The 15,630-nt window shown below is 44.0% G+C and overlaps 1 pseudogene; it reads left to right on the plus strand.

The window, feature by feature from the left end:
- Nucleotides 1-4,092: 4,092 nt before the first annotated feature.
- Nucleotides 4,093-5,680, plus strand: LOC125406533 (zona pellucida sperm-binding protein 4 pseudogene; annotated as a pseudogene).
- The last annotated feature ends 9,950 nt before the right edge of the window (nucleotides 5,681-15,630 follow it).

The raw sequence follows: 15,630 nt of genomic DNA on the forward strand, positions 1-15,630 counted from the left end.
GTCCATATAAATGCACTTACACTTAAAAAATAGAAAAATCTTATTTATGCACTAAAAATTGTTTTTTTAAAAAATAATTTTCCCTTAATGAATTCATATAAGAAAAGCAGGGGCTGGAGAGATGTTTCAGTGATTAAGAGCTCCGGTTGCTCTTCCAGAGGACCCAGATTCAATTTCCAGTATCCACATGGCTACTCATAGTTGTTCAGAACTCCAGGCCCAGGGGATCTGACACCCTCAAACAGATATACATGCAGACAAACACCAATGCACATAAGTAAAATAAAAATAAAATTATTTTTTTTAAAAAAAGAAAATCAGGCAACTGAAAGTAATGGCATATATCTTTAATCGCAATGATAAATTTTCTGTAGGTTGTTAATAGATTTCTCTGCCTAATGCAGTAAGCCAGATCAGGCTAAATTAAAAGGCAAAAGACCAGGTGTATTTGAGCAAAGCAACATCTAGGTGAGTCCTCCAGCCCCCAGAGACTGAAGTGGGGGAAGGCACAGGAGAATGGACATTCTAAAAGAGGGGGCTTTAAATACTCTGTAGGTGGGGGGAGGGCGGCGATGACACACCCTTCGCAAGCTGGGCTTGTGCCCAATCATAAGCTTTGGGTAGTGACTTGAAACATTGCAATCTCAGAAAAGGAGCCGCAGCTTGGTGGTTTTTCTGAGAGGGCAGGGTTTGGAGAGGGAGGGATGGTCTGAGCAAGCAGCAGTGAGCTGAAGATTCCAGACAAACACCCAACACTTGGGACGCAGAGACGGTGAATCTCTGCATTTGACACTAGCCTCCAGGTCTGCAGAAGGAGTTCCAGGACAGCCAGGACTACACAGAGAAACCCTGTCTTGAAAAACCAAGAAATGAGCCAGGCGGTGGTGGCGCACGCCTTTAATCCCAGCACTTGGGAGGTAGAGGCAGGAGGATCTCTGTGAGTTTGAGGCCAGCCTGGTCTACAAGAGCAAGTTCCAGGACAGGCTCCAAAGCTAGAGAGAAAAACTCTGCCTCGAAGAAAAAAAAAATGAAAAGAGAAAGAGAAGAAAGATCTTAAAACATAAAATGTTGTTTTCACATTGTATTTAAAATTCCACTTCTCATTTTTTGTTTGTTTGTTTTGTTTTAATGAAAAGCTTCAGAGATAAAAGTTCAAAAAAACAATAGGGCTGGGTTGTAGTTAACTGTGCAGAGTGCTTGCCTAGCATTCATAAGTCCTTCATTGATCCCTAGTACCACATAAACCCACATACCAGTAATTGTAAAACTCTGCAGGTCAGGGGATGGAGAGATGGCTCAGCAGTTAAGAGCATAGCCTGTTCTTCCAAAAGTCCTGAGTTCAATTCCCAGCAACCACATGGTGGCTCACAACCATCTGTAATGAGGTCTGGTGCCCTCTTCTGGCCTTCAGGCATATACACAGACAGAATATTGTATACATAATAAATAAATAAATAAATAAATATTAAAAAGAAGACCTCTGGAGGTCATTCTTTACTGTAATTTAGAAGCCTGCCTAGCATACATGAGACCCTGTCTCAAAAAAAGTGTGTGTGTGTGTGTGTGTGTGTGTGTGTGTTCAGAGCCAGTGAAATGGCTCAGGGGTTAAGGTATTTGCTGCCAAGCCTAGTGACCCAAATTTAATGCTCAGAAATTACATAGTGGAAGGAATGATCCAACTCCTGCAAATTGTCCTCTGACCTCCACAGTTGAGCTATGACACATATGCACCTACATCCCCATAACCCCCCCCCCCCACTAACACACTAAAAAATATAGCCACTACTTTGATCTGGGGATTAACACTTTTGACTTGTTTGCTTTATATGCATGTGTTTACATATATTTGTGTTTTTGTTTGTTTTGGTTTGTTTGTTTGCTCTTTGGGACAAAATGTCACGATGCCATCTTGGATGGTGGAGTAAAGGACTATACCATCTTTAAGATTTCTCCTGGGCCTACTTGCGGAAGACCATCAGAACTAGGCCAGAAGGTTGATCGTCACCTTCCCTGGGAGAGCAGGATTTGGGAAGAGTCTTGGAATCCTCATCTGAGTATTCTACCACTCCTCCCAAACAGCTGAATGCAATTCTGCCTTAACTGTATGTGTCCTCCGGGTCTCAGGAGAGGAACTGGAGGAGATAACGGGGAAAGGGTTTTCTGTCTGTGTGGATCAGCATCATTCCTGCTGGATGCTGCCCTTCCAGTGTGACTGTCCTAACTCTTCCAGTGTGACTGTCCTAACCCTCCCAGTGCGACTGTCCTAACCCTTCCAGTGCGACTGTCCTAACCCTTCCAGTGCGACTGTCCTAACCCTTCCAGTGTGACTGTCCTAACCCTTCCAGTACGACTGTCCTAACCCCGCTCCCATTGCTCCATAGGTAAGCCTAACAAACTCATTGGGTCCCACATGTGAACATTTGTGGGACCTTCCTCAGTTGGGACCTTAAGAAGAGGGGTACACAGTGAGTGTTTCCATCTCTCCCAGGGAGGGAGTCTTAGCAGCATTTGTCTCATGTTGTGAGGACATTCCTGCCTCCACGCACCAGTGTTGCTACACACGGCAATCTGTGGTTTGCTGCAAAACAGTTTAAAAATAAATTATATTCATCCCCCAAATAAGTCAGTTTGTGTTTCCTGAGAATAAGGACATTTTCCTTCATCTTTGCGAGGCCATCTATCACACCCAAGAAAGCATTCAATTATTTCCTGACATTAATTATTATCAAGTCCACATCCAGATTTTCACATTTATTTTAACAGTGTCCTTTTTAAGAAAAAAAGGGGGGGGAGGAAGGAAGGGAAATGGGAAAAATGTATAGCTCAACAACAATGAAAGGAAGTCAGGACAGGAACTCAAACAGGGCCTGAGGAGCTTGATGCAGAGGCCATGGAGGGTTGCTGCTCATTGGCTAGCTCCCCCTGGCTTCTTCCTACTACTTGCTTATAGACCTTAGAACCACCAGCCCAGGAGTGGGCCTACCTACAGTAGACTGCACCCTCCCCAGCAATCACTAAGAACATGCCTTACAGACTTGTATATAATACTATCTTAGGGAGGCATTTTCTTAATAGAGAGAGGTTCCCTACCCTCTGTTGACTTTAGGTTGTGTTGACATAAAATTATCCAGGACAAGGATCTCCACCTCAACCCCACAGAGTCTCTGAAACTCAATCTGTAGACCAGGCTGGCCTCGAATTTAGAGATCCGCCTGCCTCTGCCTCTTGCTGAGATTAAAGATGTGTGCCACTACCAGCAGAAAGGGTCTTAAACATCCCTATAGTGAGACACAACAACTTCTGGATCCTTCTATATTGCTTGAAGTGCTGGGGATTGTATCTCGACCTCTCTCGTGTAAATGTTTACTGTGTCAATGAGCTACACTCGAAGCCCCCCAACTACCTTAATAACTGTGCCACTAATACTGACTCAGCATCCAGAAGTCTTGATTTAATTAAAGTGTGACTGTTAAAAAAATTTCTAGAACTCATGGGGCTGAGGCCAGAGGAAATCTGAGATTTCAGAAACCGGCTTGGAATATTTAGTGAGACTTTTTGGGGAAGAAGGTCAGAGAACAGAAAGAAAAAGGTACTTGCAATGATTCTATGAAACCCCCAGATGGCAGCAAACACAATTTACAGCTAATGATTTAACAATGGTGGTAATCCCACTAATCTATATAACTATCTATCTATTTATCTACCTATCTACCTTTATCTACCTATCTTCCAAATTCAATTAGAGGCTAGCATTGTGGTACCAGCAGCTGTTCTGAGGAGCGTTTCATTGTCCAGGTTTCGGAGTCGTAAGGAAGACAATTCAAGACAAGTGTCTCATAGACTTGTAATGTTGTTATGTCTCTTGCTGACAAACCTTTCCTAGTGCCTGGAATGCAGCCCTCGCTACCTCTATCCTCCTCTTGACGCCTGAAATAGTTCCCGCCTTTGAACTGAGGTTTCCTCCCAGATAGACAGCAGCTGAATGTGTTTGAGATGGCACGTCTCGGGAGGATTCTAGGTGTCACGTGAAGAGATAGGGTGCGCAATGATGACGTCAAGAAACCTCTCCAGTGGGCTAGTGAAGGAGAAAGAATGGTCAAGCGAGCTCTAAGTCGCACTCTGTGGCTTCCGCCAGGCACCTTTACTGTGTTTCCCAATCTGTCCTCCTTTGAGTGGGCGGCACGTGACTGAGTTGCCAGCTGTGCTCCACTGTGGGCTACAAAGCTTCCAGTTTACTGTGAACCTCAGCCTGGAGGCAGCGAGTCCTGGAGGTCGAGGCTGCCACACAGGCTAAAGAACGACTCAGACTGTGGCACATGGGTGACAGACGGTCCGGGTGGTTCTCTGGTGTTGGAAGCTACCTACAGTGGTACTCTGAGGGGCTCCCACGATGTCATGATGGTTGGAGTGCAAGGGGTAGATGTAGCTGGACGTATGGCAGGGGCAAGGAAGAGACTGCTTAAGTGCCCTTTGGATCTTCTAGCACCAGATACTCCGAGTACTGAAGTGTGAAATTCTGTGTCAGTAAAGGGAAGGCTGCCCTGTGCTCCCTCGCCCTTCCCTGGAGGAGATGGTGACCAGCTGGGCTGCTGCTACAGCTCTGAAGTGCAAGAGGCAGGCTCCTGTTACTATGGAAACCCAGTGACCTCCCAGTGCACCAGAGAGGGCCACTTCTTCGTTGCTGTGTCCAGGAATGTGACCTTGCCACCTCTGTGCTGGGTTCACTACCCTTGATCTTCAGGCGTAACAGTGGATGCGATCTGGTGATGGCAACATTCACTTTTGTCCTGTTCCAGTTTTTATTTACTTCCTGTGGGACCACAAGGCAGATCACTGGAGACCAGGTCGAGTATGAAAACGAGCTAGTGGCCACCCAGGATGTGAGAGCCTGGGGCAGACTCTATTACTCGAGACAGCACCTTCAGGCTCCGAGTCAGATGCAGCTACTTCATTCTCAGCAACACATCCCCAATTAACATGCAAGAGCTGACACTCCCACCACCCGTTCTAAGACCCAGCCTGGGCCCCACTCTCTGAAGTTTCAGAGTGCCAAGGATAAAACCTATAGCTCTTACCATGGTGCTGATGACTACCCACTGGTGAAATTATCTCCAGGATCCTATTTATGTTGAGGTCTCCATCCTTCACAGAATAGACCCCTTTAGGAGGTTACTGCTAGAACAGTTTTGGGCCACATCTGGCCCCAAGCCTTCTCATCAACCGCAATGGTCCACCATATGCAGGAGACAACTATCAGACCAAGAGAATCGCTGTCCAGAAGGCACCAACCCCGTTTCCTTTTTATCACCAATGCTTCAGTATCCCTACCTTCAGCCTTATGGATGCTGTAAGGGAGGAGCAGGCCCTTCGTGGACAGGTTTACTGACACTGCAGGGCATTGGTCTGCCAGCCTGCTGGGATGCCATCCTGCATGGCAATTTGTCCTGCTTCCAAAAGAAGACGAAAATCTGAGCTTTATTTTGAAAACAACACTGCCAGGATATCTAGCAAGGGCCCTGTGATCCTCCTCCCAGTCACGAAATACCCTACAGATGTGCTTCATAGATACTCAAGCAGCCCCATGGATCCCCCTGCTCTGTAGATGGCAGAACTTTCTGTAATCATGATCATCATTTGAGTCTTATTCGTCTTCTACTTGGCCATCAGAAAACTGAGATGAATTGCCATGGCCAATTGTCTCAATAAATCAGATAGGAAGAAGAAGAAGAAGAGGAGGAGGAGGAGGAGGAGGAGGAAGAGGAAGAGGAAGAAGAAGAGGAAGAAGAAGAGGAAGAAGAAGAAGAGAAACATCTCCATTTACAGAAGGAAGTAAACTATAGGATACAGTAACAACACTTGAGATACTTCGGCCATGTTATGAGAATGAATGACGGCAGATACCCAAAGACAGCACTGCTTGGAGGAGTGCACGGGATAAGGCGAAGAGGAAGGCCCAGAAAACTCTGGATAGACAGCATAAAAGAAGACTGTGGAACCTTGGGTATGAAAATAACACAAGCATCTAGGACTGCCTAGGATAGGAACAACTGGAGAACCGCCATAAACGGGCTGCCTATGATGTTTAAGCATTGCTGGGCATATATAATGATAACATGATGATTGTGGTATCAACTGTAATTAATCCCAGCATAAGAAGGTGCAGGAGGGTCAGAAATCTAAGGCTAGCCTTGGCTACTTGTGAGGCCAGTGTAAGCTATTAGAAACTTAGTCTCTAAAAAAACAAGAAAACAAATGAGAGAAAGAAAAGAAAGAAAATCAATTAGAATATTTTAATTCGGGCCGTAGTGTCACACTCCTTAATCCTAGCACTGGGGGAGGAGGGGTGGAGGCAGGTGGATCTCTTTGAGTTCAAAGGCCAGCCTGGTCTACAAAGTGAGATCCAGAGCAGACAAAGTGACAAAGCTACACAGAGGAACCGTGTCTTGACCAGACGACGACAACAACAAAAAAGACCCCCCCCCCAAAAAAAGAAAGAAAGAAGAAAGGAAAAAAAGAAGAAAAGAAAAAAAGGAAAGAAAATTTAATCAGAGTTCTAGAGTAATAACTAGGCATTGTGATGAGGTTGGTGCTGGGTGGCCGGTGTATGGTACAGGCTTGGATGTTATAAGTTAAAACTGATAAGTCTGATAAGCTGCAGGTGGTAGCATACACCTCCCAGCACTGAGGTGGCAGGGGTAGATCTCCATGAGTTTGAGGCCAGCCTGGACTACATCAAGAATTTCAGGACAACTGGTCTACATAGAGAGATCATGTCTCAAAGCAACAAAGTAAAAAATTAAAAAAAAAAAAGAAACAAAAACGAGGAAGCACAGAAAGGAAACCCCTGGTTAACTTGGTCACCACAGGTCTGGTCATAAATCACATTGGCCACACACACTTGCTCTAAACGCACCGAGTAGAGCCAAACTCTACCCATGCGGCTGCATTCTTTCCATTTCTGTCCTTTGATATTTTGATTTATTTTAGAGAAAAGATTGACAAGCCCTTGACTTCAGCTATGCAGAGGGATGGGTGACTATTTCAAAAGCCTGTGTGTGAGAGACAAAGCTATATCTGGGATTTTATTTTTAAAGTGTGTGTAGCATTCTCAAGAAACAATCTCTCAAAATACATGACAGAACTGACAAGAATGACTGTTGACTTATCTTGAATTGGAATGCTGACTGAACACATTTTCATCATTAAAATTTAATCTGACCCTCTTACTTGAATTTAAAATATTTAAAAATCGAACTAATGCTAGGAAATCAGTTTAAAAGCATCTAGGTAGTCAATCATATTTATTATTATTAAAGATCTATTTATTTACTTAGACTATCAGTCTCACTATGTATAGCTCTGGATGGCCTAGAAGTCATAGAAATCTACGTGTCTCTGCTCCTGAGTGCTATGATAAGGGTAGGGGCCCCATACCTAGCAAAAGTTATTTACTTTTTATGTGTATGACTGTTTTGCTTGCCTGTATGTATGGGCAAGGACCGGGGAAGGAAGGAAGGGAGGATAATTTTTTATTTCCTATAATCTCTTTGCATATTCAAACATATGCATACACTTCTCCCACTGTAGTATATATTAAACAAATACAAATTTAATTACGTGGATGGTTATTTGTAGTTTTAAAGGATGTGAGATCTTAGCTGGGCAGTGGTGGTACACACCTTTAATCCATGCACTTGGAGGGAGATGAAGGCAGATGGAGGCAGATCTCCCTGAGTTCAAGGCCAGACTGGTGTACAGAGCTAGTTCTAGGACAGCCAGGGCTACACAGAGAAAGCCTGTGAGGTCTCTGTTGCTGAAGACACTACAAACCTGTTACAAGATGTAGAGAAATGAGGCTGGAACGCAGTTGGAAGCTTCTTCCCCCCTGGCAGTCTTTGATGGTTCAAGGAGGTGCTGCTATCCAGGTTGCTGGGGGGGGAAATGCATCAACATTTTTTTTTTAGCAAACTGTGATTCCTACAAACTGCAATTGTTTTCTTTTTTGTTGTTGTTGTTGTTGTTTCCTCACTTTTAAAAAATAGATTTATTTGTTATGTAGACAGTGTTCCATCTGCATGTCCACCTGCAGGCCAGAAGAGGGCACCAGATCTCATTACAGATGGTTGTGAGCCACCATGTGGTTGCTGGAAATTGAACAAGGAACTTTGAAAGAACAGCCAGTGCTCTTAACTGCTGAGCCGTCTCTCCAGCCCTGTTTCCTCACTTTTTAAATGATTCATTTAAAAGAGAAATAAGTTTGTTGTTTAGCTTAATTTGTACGTGTGTTCAAGTGTGTATGTATGTGTGTGTGTGTGTAGAGAACAACCATGGAGAGTCAGTTCTATCCTTCCACTATGCAGAAGTCCCCGGGCTTGGTGATAAGAGCCTTCACCAGGTAGCAATCTTGCTGGCTTTGTCAGTGTTTTGAGACAGGGGTCTCCTTTAGTCCAGGATGGCCTTGAATCTTAAACAAGGCGGGTAATCAATGCTGACCTTGAACTCCCAATCCTCCAGCTTCCTCCTCCCAAATGCTGACTCTAGAGTTGGGCACCACCACACAGAGCTTAGAAGTCATTTTAAAAAACAGTCGTTACCAACTCTGACAAATGACTCGGTGGTGTTTAAAAATAAGGATCACCTTAGGACTTTTCTTTGACAAGTTTCATTGTTGTCAGTGTTGTGAGAACTGTACAAGGGCGGTATTCATTTCCTGGGAGGAAAAAGGTTATCTACAATCTCCATACATTTACATGATTTCAAATGCATGCCTGTTTCCAGCACAGGCATTTGACCCACAAAGAGCTCTCGGGTGGGGATGTGCGCCTCATAAATCTTGCAGCGATGGCACTCGTCACACACTCCCCACTATCTCCCTCTTATGTGATTTCCACCCAAAGACACTTCGGCATTCACTGCACGAGGCCCCAAACACTTTGACTATCTGATGGTCATTTCATTATTTACTGGTTATAGCACCCAGAGATTGGAATGTGTTCTCCTGGCACAAAGCGTTCTGCTGGGAGTTTAGAGAATGAAGTGTCTCCGTACTTCAGTGACTAAAGAGAAAGCACTTGTGGAAAAGGGAGAAAGCAAGTTCCAAGAAGTCTCTACTCCTTATCTCTGGGCCAGTTCCTCGGAACTCTCTGTCAGTGAGGTCATGCTTTTCGCCCCAGCTGTGGCTCATTTGTCTCTGCTAGCTTCCTTAATTACACCTCACACCATAGCTCTGGACAACTGTTCAACAAATGTCTTTTCTTGAGCAAAAGTAAACCTAAAAAGAATTTTTACAAATCCGCGCAGGCCTGAGGAAAAGGCTCCCTTGGTAGAGACCTTGCATGAAGCCTTAAACTTGATCCCCAGTACCACTTAAATTGTCCAGGTATAATGATACATGTCTTCGATCCTCCCTCCAATCCAATAGGGAGGCAGAGGCAGGAGCATCAAAAGTTCAAGGTTATTCTAAGCTACCTAGAGAATTTAAGACCAGCTTTTGATGTATGAGAACTTAATTCAACAATTACAATGACAAAAAATCCCGTATACAAATTTATCGCTATAATTAGAAACAACAATGAACCCTCTTATTTAATTGACAATTAATTAGAAGAGCTACTATCTTTTTCTTTTAAGACAGGTCTCATTATGTTCCCCTGGCAGGACTGGGCAGGAACTAGTTATATAGAGCAGTCTGGTCTCGAATTATCAGAGGCCGGCCTGCTTCTGCCTCCCAAGTACTAAGATTAAAGAGTGCCACCACACCGAGCAAGTCAACATTTTCATCTAGATAGTGCTTAGGAGTGTATACAAAGACACTGTCCACATTACACAGATAAATCAATCCTTAAGTGAATCTAGATGGACAATTAATTAAGGTGTGTTAATGTTGGTAATTCTCCAAATTTATTTTATGGTGTCTGGATCAATATACAGGTACAGCCTACTTAAGTTAAAAGACCTGGAGTTGGAGCTGGAGCTCAGTGAATGAGGTCCGTGATCAAAACCCAGCACATCTCTCTCTTTCTCTCTCACACTACACAAATACACACACACACAAATACACAAAAAAAATTTATATAAAAGCATCGCCACTTGAGTTTCAAATAAAAATCACTTCTTTGAAGGACATTAAATCTAATAGGAACCAAAAAACCAATCAAGACCGACTTAATTTGGCTCAGATGAAAAGACTCAGGGGCTACTTCCTATTTCATTTCAAGCACCAAATTTTTATTCCTTTGGCTCTCTTGGTCACATAATTTATCACAAGCTAATTTAGTGCCATCTGGGCTTCAGAAAGAACATGACACGTCCCTTAGCATCTAACGTGGGAGTACAATCCCTCGAAAATTGGTTAATGCAGACCGATGTAGGACTGCCCAGGGGTAAACTAGAATATGGGTTTTTAATAAAGATAACTTTTCAGTGACCAGATTAATGAACACATAGCAACCTGGAAAGCATTGTTTTTTTTTAAATATTTATTTATTTATTATGTATACAATATTCTGTCTGTGTGTCTGCCTGCAGGCCAGAAGAGGGCATCAGATTTCATTTCAGATGGTTGTGAGCCACCATGTGGTTTCTGGGAATTGAACTCAGGACCTTTGGAAGAGCAGGCAATGCTCTTAACCACTGAGCCATCTCTCCAGCCCTGGAAAGCATTGTTTTGAAAGTGTTTCCAGAGAAGGTTGGCGTGTGAGCCGAGAGGACTAAAAGGCACGTCTTCGATGTGGCTGACACTGTCCAGTAGGATAGGACTGGATAGGAAGAACAAGCACAGCCCAATTGGTTGTTCCCTTTAAGAGCTGGGACATGTTTATCTCCTGTCCAGGATACCAAAACTCCAGGCCCGTGGGCCTTCACACTCCAAGACCTAAACCAGTGATAATATCTGGGGACCTCAGGCTTGTATGAGTTTTAGCTTTGGGTTTCTTTGGTCTGAAGTTCTCAGCCTTGAACTTAGTCACAACATCAGCATTGTAAGGCCGTTACACGCAGGAGCCAAATTTGTAATCAATCTTCTCATATATTTATATTAATATCTACTGGTGTTGGAATACACTGCTGGCTGGTTAGAGGTCGCGGCCTGCCACAGCCTAGCAGGTTTCTCAAGCTCAACATCTGGAACCCTTTTCTTCCCCCAGCAAAGATTCCTGCTCTCTACCTAGCCTTATCTGGAGGATGTCTCTGAGCTGGAGGACTGAATGACCTTATCTGAAGCTGTCTCTAAACCAGATGCCTGTCTCTAAAACCTTATGCCTGACTTAGCTTTAGCTTGAACTCCAACATAGACCCCTGCTGGAAGGTTCCCTTGCTGCACATATCAGGAGCCTTATGATAGGAGCGTGCCTCTTAATGCAAATTAGGTGATACCCCTGCCCCTGTCCCCAGCCTTACTTCCTGGAATAAAATGGAGTTGTAACACTTAACTGTCTCCCCATCTTCCCCAACAAGCCTGGGAACCCTGTTCACTCATTCAGTTCCTTCCCTGCTCTTGGACTCCCTGAGGCAAGTCCGACAACCTAAATTTGATCTTACTGTTGTGATAAAATACTTTTTTTTTTTTTAAAAAAAAAAGCAAGCAGGGCAGTTGTGGCACATGCCTTTAATCCCAGCATTTGGGAGGCAGAGGCAGGGAGATCTCTGTGAGTTTAAGGCCAACCTGGTCTACAAGAATGAGTAAGGAAGACCCCCCCCCCAAGAATCTCCGATAGGAGCGAATGGTCCCGATGATCCAACATTTCAGAGGACCTCTGTTGGAGTTTCCTCTGAGTTCTGCATCCAGAACAGTTTCAAGACTGCTCATTGAGATGATCAAGCCTCACAGAATACTCCAGTCAGGACTTGATCAAAATTCTCAGTTTTTCTTAGGTTATTTTAAGATTATCAGTGCCCCCAATCAGCAAGAAGTAGCCTAGAAAACTATGCCCACATTCCCCAAAAAATGGATTATAGATGTTTTTCTTTGTTTAGAGTGGTTGATTACAAGTTGTTATGGATAATGGTTTGGAAAAAAGCTAAACAAAGGAGATTGATTCAGAGTTCTTGTTTTGAAAAAGAAAGAGGGGGGGAGTGCTGTGGGACAATGGTCTTGAACCCTGTAAAGATTTGTTACTTGTGGTTTGATAAAACGCTGATTGGTCAGTAGTCAGGCAGGAAGTATAGGCGGGGCGACCAGAATAGGAGAATTCTGGACCATGGGGAAACAAGACATTCACATGGTCTCAAAGTATCAATTCCCAGAATGCTTTTAAATTACAAAGGAAAAAGATATCTGGATGTCAGAGACAGGAGGACAGCAGGCAAAGAAAGGCGGAGCTTATCATGACGCAAACGGATGCAATGCCTTCTGAGTGGGAATATCCTAGAGTTACCCTCTCATGGCATGGACACACGCGAACTCACAAAGCTAAAAATCGCCTGGATGCGGCGACACCTGCGGCTTATCTCAGCAGTTGGGTGACTTGGGGGCAAGAAGATTGTACATTTGCGGCCAGTCTGAGAAACTTAGTCAATTTTAGGCCATCTTGAGGATGATGATTAAGATGATAATTGTCAGACTGATGGCATGTGGAATCTAACACCTGGAAGATGGTCCCTCTGCATGTTTGTGCGGAAACATTTTGACTAGATTGTGATGTGAAGACCCACCCATTGTGGGCGGCACCATTTCCTGCACTGGGATCCTGGATTGGTACACAAAGGAGAAAGAGAACTGAGCACTAGCATTCCCCATTGCAGATGAGAAGTGACCAGCTGCCCCCAGTTCCTGCTGCTGTGACTTCAAGGGTACACCTTAACCTTAAATTGTAAGTCAAAATAACCACCATCGCCCTTAAATTGCCTTCCACCGGGGCACACGATCGATCATGCCAACAGAAAAGTGATTACACTGGGCTCCATGGTGAGACACTGTCTCAAACTAAGAAACCAAAGTAAGCACCTCCAATAAAGCTGGTCTAGGGGCCCGGAAGACGGCTCTGTGCCTTAAGTCATCTCTGCATGAGCACGAGCACCTGAGTTTGGATCCCCGCATTCATGTAAACATGGAGGCACAACTCTGTAACCCAGCATGGCGGGAGGTGGAGACGCAAGTTTGTGAGGAGCACCAGATAACTGAGAGACTCTGCTCAAAAAATAAAAGGAAAGAAATAGGGTCTGGAGGGATGGCGCTGGATGCCTACAGTCGTCTGTCACTCCAGTTCCAAGAAACTGACATTCTTTTTTGGGCACAAACACATGCCAAAACACATTCAGACAACACATCGACACACTTCAAATTTAAAAAATAAATGCCCAGTCTCCCCCGCTTTTCTTTTGTGATGCTCCCCAGGCTCCAGATTCCGGGATCAGACTTCCTTATGCCTAGGGCTTGTGCAAGAGCCAGTGAGGGCTGTTTTGGAGTTCCCATTTGGATGCTTGGGGCCTGCTTTGGCTGATAAACCCTCCAGTCCCTCCTGTAAAATGGGGCTAATGACACCCCGCCCCCGGAGAACTGGTGAACACTCTGTACACACCTCAGGGATTACTATGGGTGAGAGCAAACAAGCAAACGAATAAATGCCAGGCGTGGTGGCACACATCTTGAATCCCAGTCCTCAGGAGACAGAGGCAGGCAGATCTCCTGAGTTCGAGGCCAACCTGGTATACAAAGCGAGTTCCAGGACAGCCAGGGCGACACAGAGAAACCCTGTCTTGATGAACCAAATCAGAAAAAAATTAAAAAGAAATAAAATTGTATGCTGCTCACTTGACCTTGAACTCACTACCAATCAGAAAATGAACTGGAATTCACGATCCTCCTGCTTCTGCTCCCTAGTGCGAAGATTACAGGCCACCATGCCTGGCTTTGTTTCTATGAATTTGATTATTCTAGATACAGCATAAGAATAGAATAAAAATGTATTTGCCATTTTGTAAACAGTTTATTTTGTTTTATTTATTCATTCATTCACTTCGAGATAGGGTCTCCCTGTGTAACCCTGGTTGGCCTAGAATGGACAGTACAGGACAGGCTGATCTCAAACTCACAGAGATCCCCCTGCCTCTGCTTCCTGAGGGCCAGGACTGAAGGTACATGTCACCCATTTTGCCACTAGGTTATTAGTAAAGGTTCTCGGAGTTATTTTTAGATAGTCTGCTTTTTTATTTTTATTAATTAATTAAACAATTTTTAGATGTTAAGAACAGTGCTGCATCTTGTTTTATGCTTCATATATATGGACTATCATAGGTAATACACATATGTATTATGTGTGTGTGTATCACTTTTTATTTTTAAGACAGGGTTTTTCTGGGTAACTAGCTCTGTAGATCAGGCTGGCCTTGAACTCACAGAGACCCACCTTCTTCTGCCTTCTGAGTGCTGGGATTAAAGGCAGTATCACTTTTTTTTTTTTAAGAAGCACAGATTGTCCCTTGGACTTGAAATCCTTCCGTATCAATCTTGAGCCACCACACCTGACCTCTATCATGTTTTCTTTTCCCATTCATTTGTTGATTAACATTCGGTTTACTCTCACCTCTTGGTCCGTGCGAACCATTTAGGGTGACCTGGGTGAACAGATACTTCCCTAGTCTCTGTTTCCAGTGGTTTGGAGTATATACCTAGAAGTGGACACAGGGAATTATATGATAAACTCTATCTTTGTAAAGAATTTCTGTGCTGTTTCTCATAAAGCCTGCACAATCTTTCACTCCCAACAACAGCACACAAGGGCTTCAATATTCCATATTTGTAGCAGTACATGCTATTTTTTTTGTATGTGAAGGGGCAGGGATTAATGGAGGGATTGTACCTAGAGACTTGGACATGCTCAGCAAGTTTATTCTTTTGTTTGAAAACTAACTTTTAAAAATTAAGCTAGGTGTGGTAGAACAGGCAGATAATTCCAGCACTTGTGAGGCAGAGGAAGGTAGAACTCTGTGAGTTCAAGGCCAGCCTGATCTATGTAGTTAGCGCCAGAATAGCCAGGGCTCTGCAGAGAGACCTTGTCTCAAAAAACATTAAATAAATAAATAAAAAGGTTATGGTGGTTTCTTGTTTCTGTTTTTTGGGGGAGTGTTGATTGTTGGTGTTCTCTCTCTCTGTTCCTTCCTTCCTTCCTTCCTTCTTTCCTTCCTTCCTTTCTTTTGTTCTTTCTTTCTTTTTTTTAAATGGACATAGAGTCTTGGTTAACTCTGGCTGGTCCTGAATTTTGTGAGGATGGCCATTTTGAACTCCTGATCCTCCTACCTCAAGCTCTCCAGAGGTATATGTGCATGGAGTGCATTCATGTGAGCTGCAAGTGTGTGTGTCTACATGTGTAAAAGCATGAGGTTAACTTCAACTGCTTTCCAGAATATTTATTAAGGCAGGGTCCTGGGTTGACCTGGAGGCCCCAGTTTAGCTCAGCTTGCTCCGATGATCCCTATCTCTGCGTCCCACATGCTGAGATTGTGGGCAGTCTGCCACACTCGCCCATTGCCCACCGTTCCTCACACTTCCTCATCCTTTGCCTTTTAGTTTGGGGGCAGGGTCTTGCCAAGTGGCTTGGGCTGGCTTTGAACTCTCTTTTGTAGTCCAGGCAAGCTTCAGTTTTCAATCTTCCACTTCAGCCTTCCAAGCAGCTGGGATTACAGACCTGGGTT

The sequence above is a fragment of the Myodes glareolus genome, chromosome 10, assembly GCF_982192425.1.
Source record: "Myodes glareolus chromosome 10, mMyoGla1.1, whole genome shotgun sequence".
In the NCBI taxonomy this organism is placed as follows: Eukaryota; Metazoa; Chordata; class Mammalia; order Rodentia; family Cricetidae; genus Myodes; species Myodes glareolus.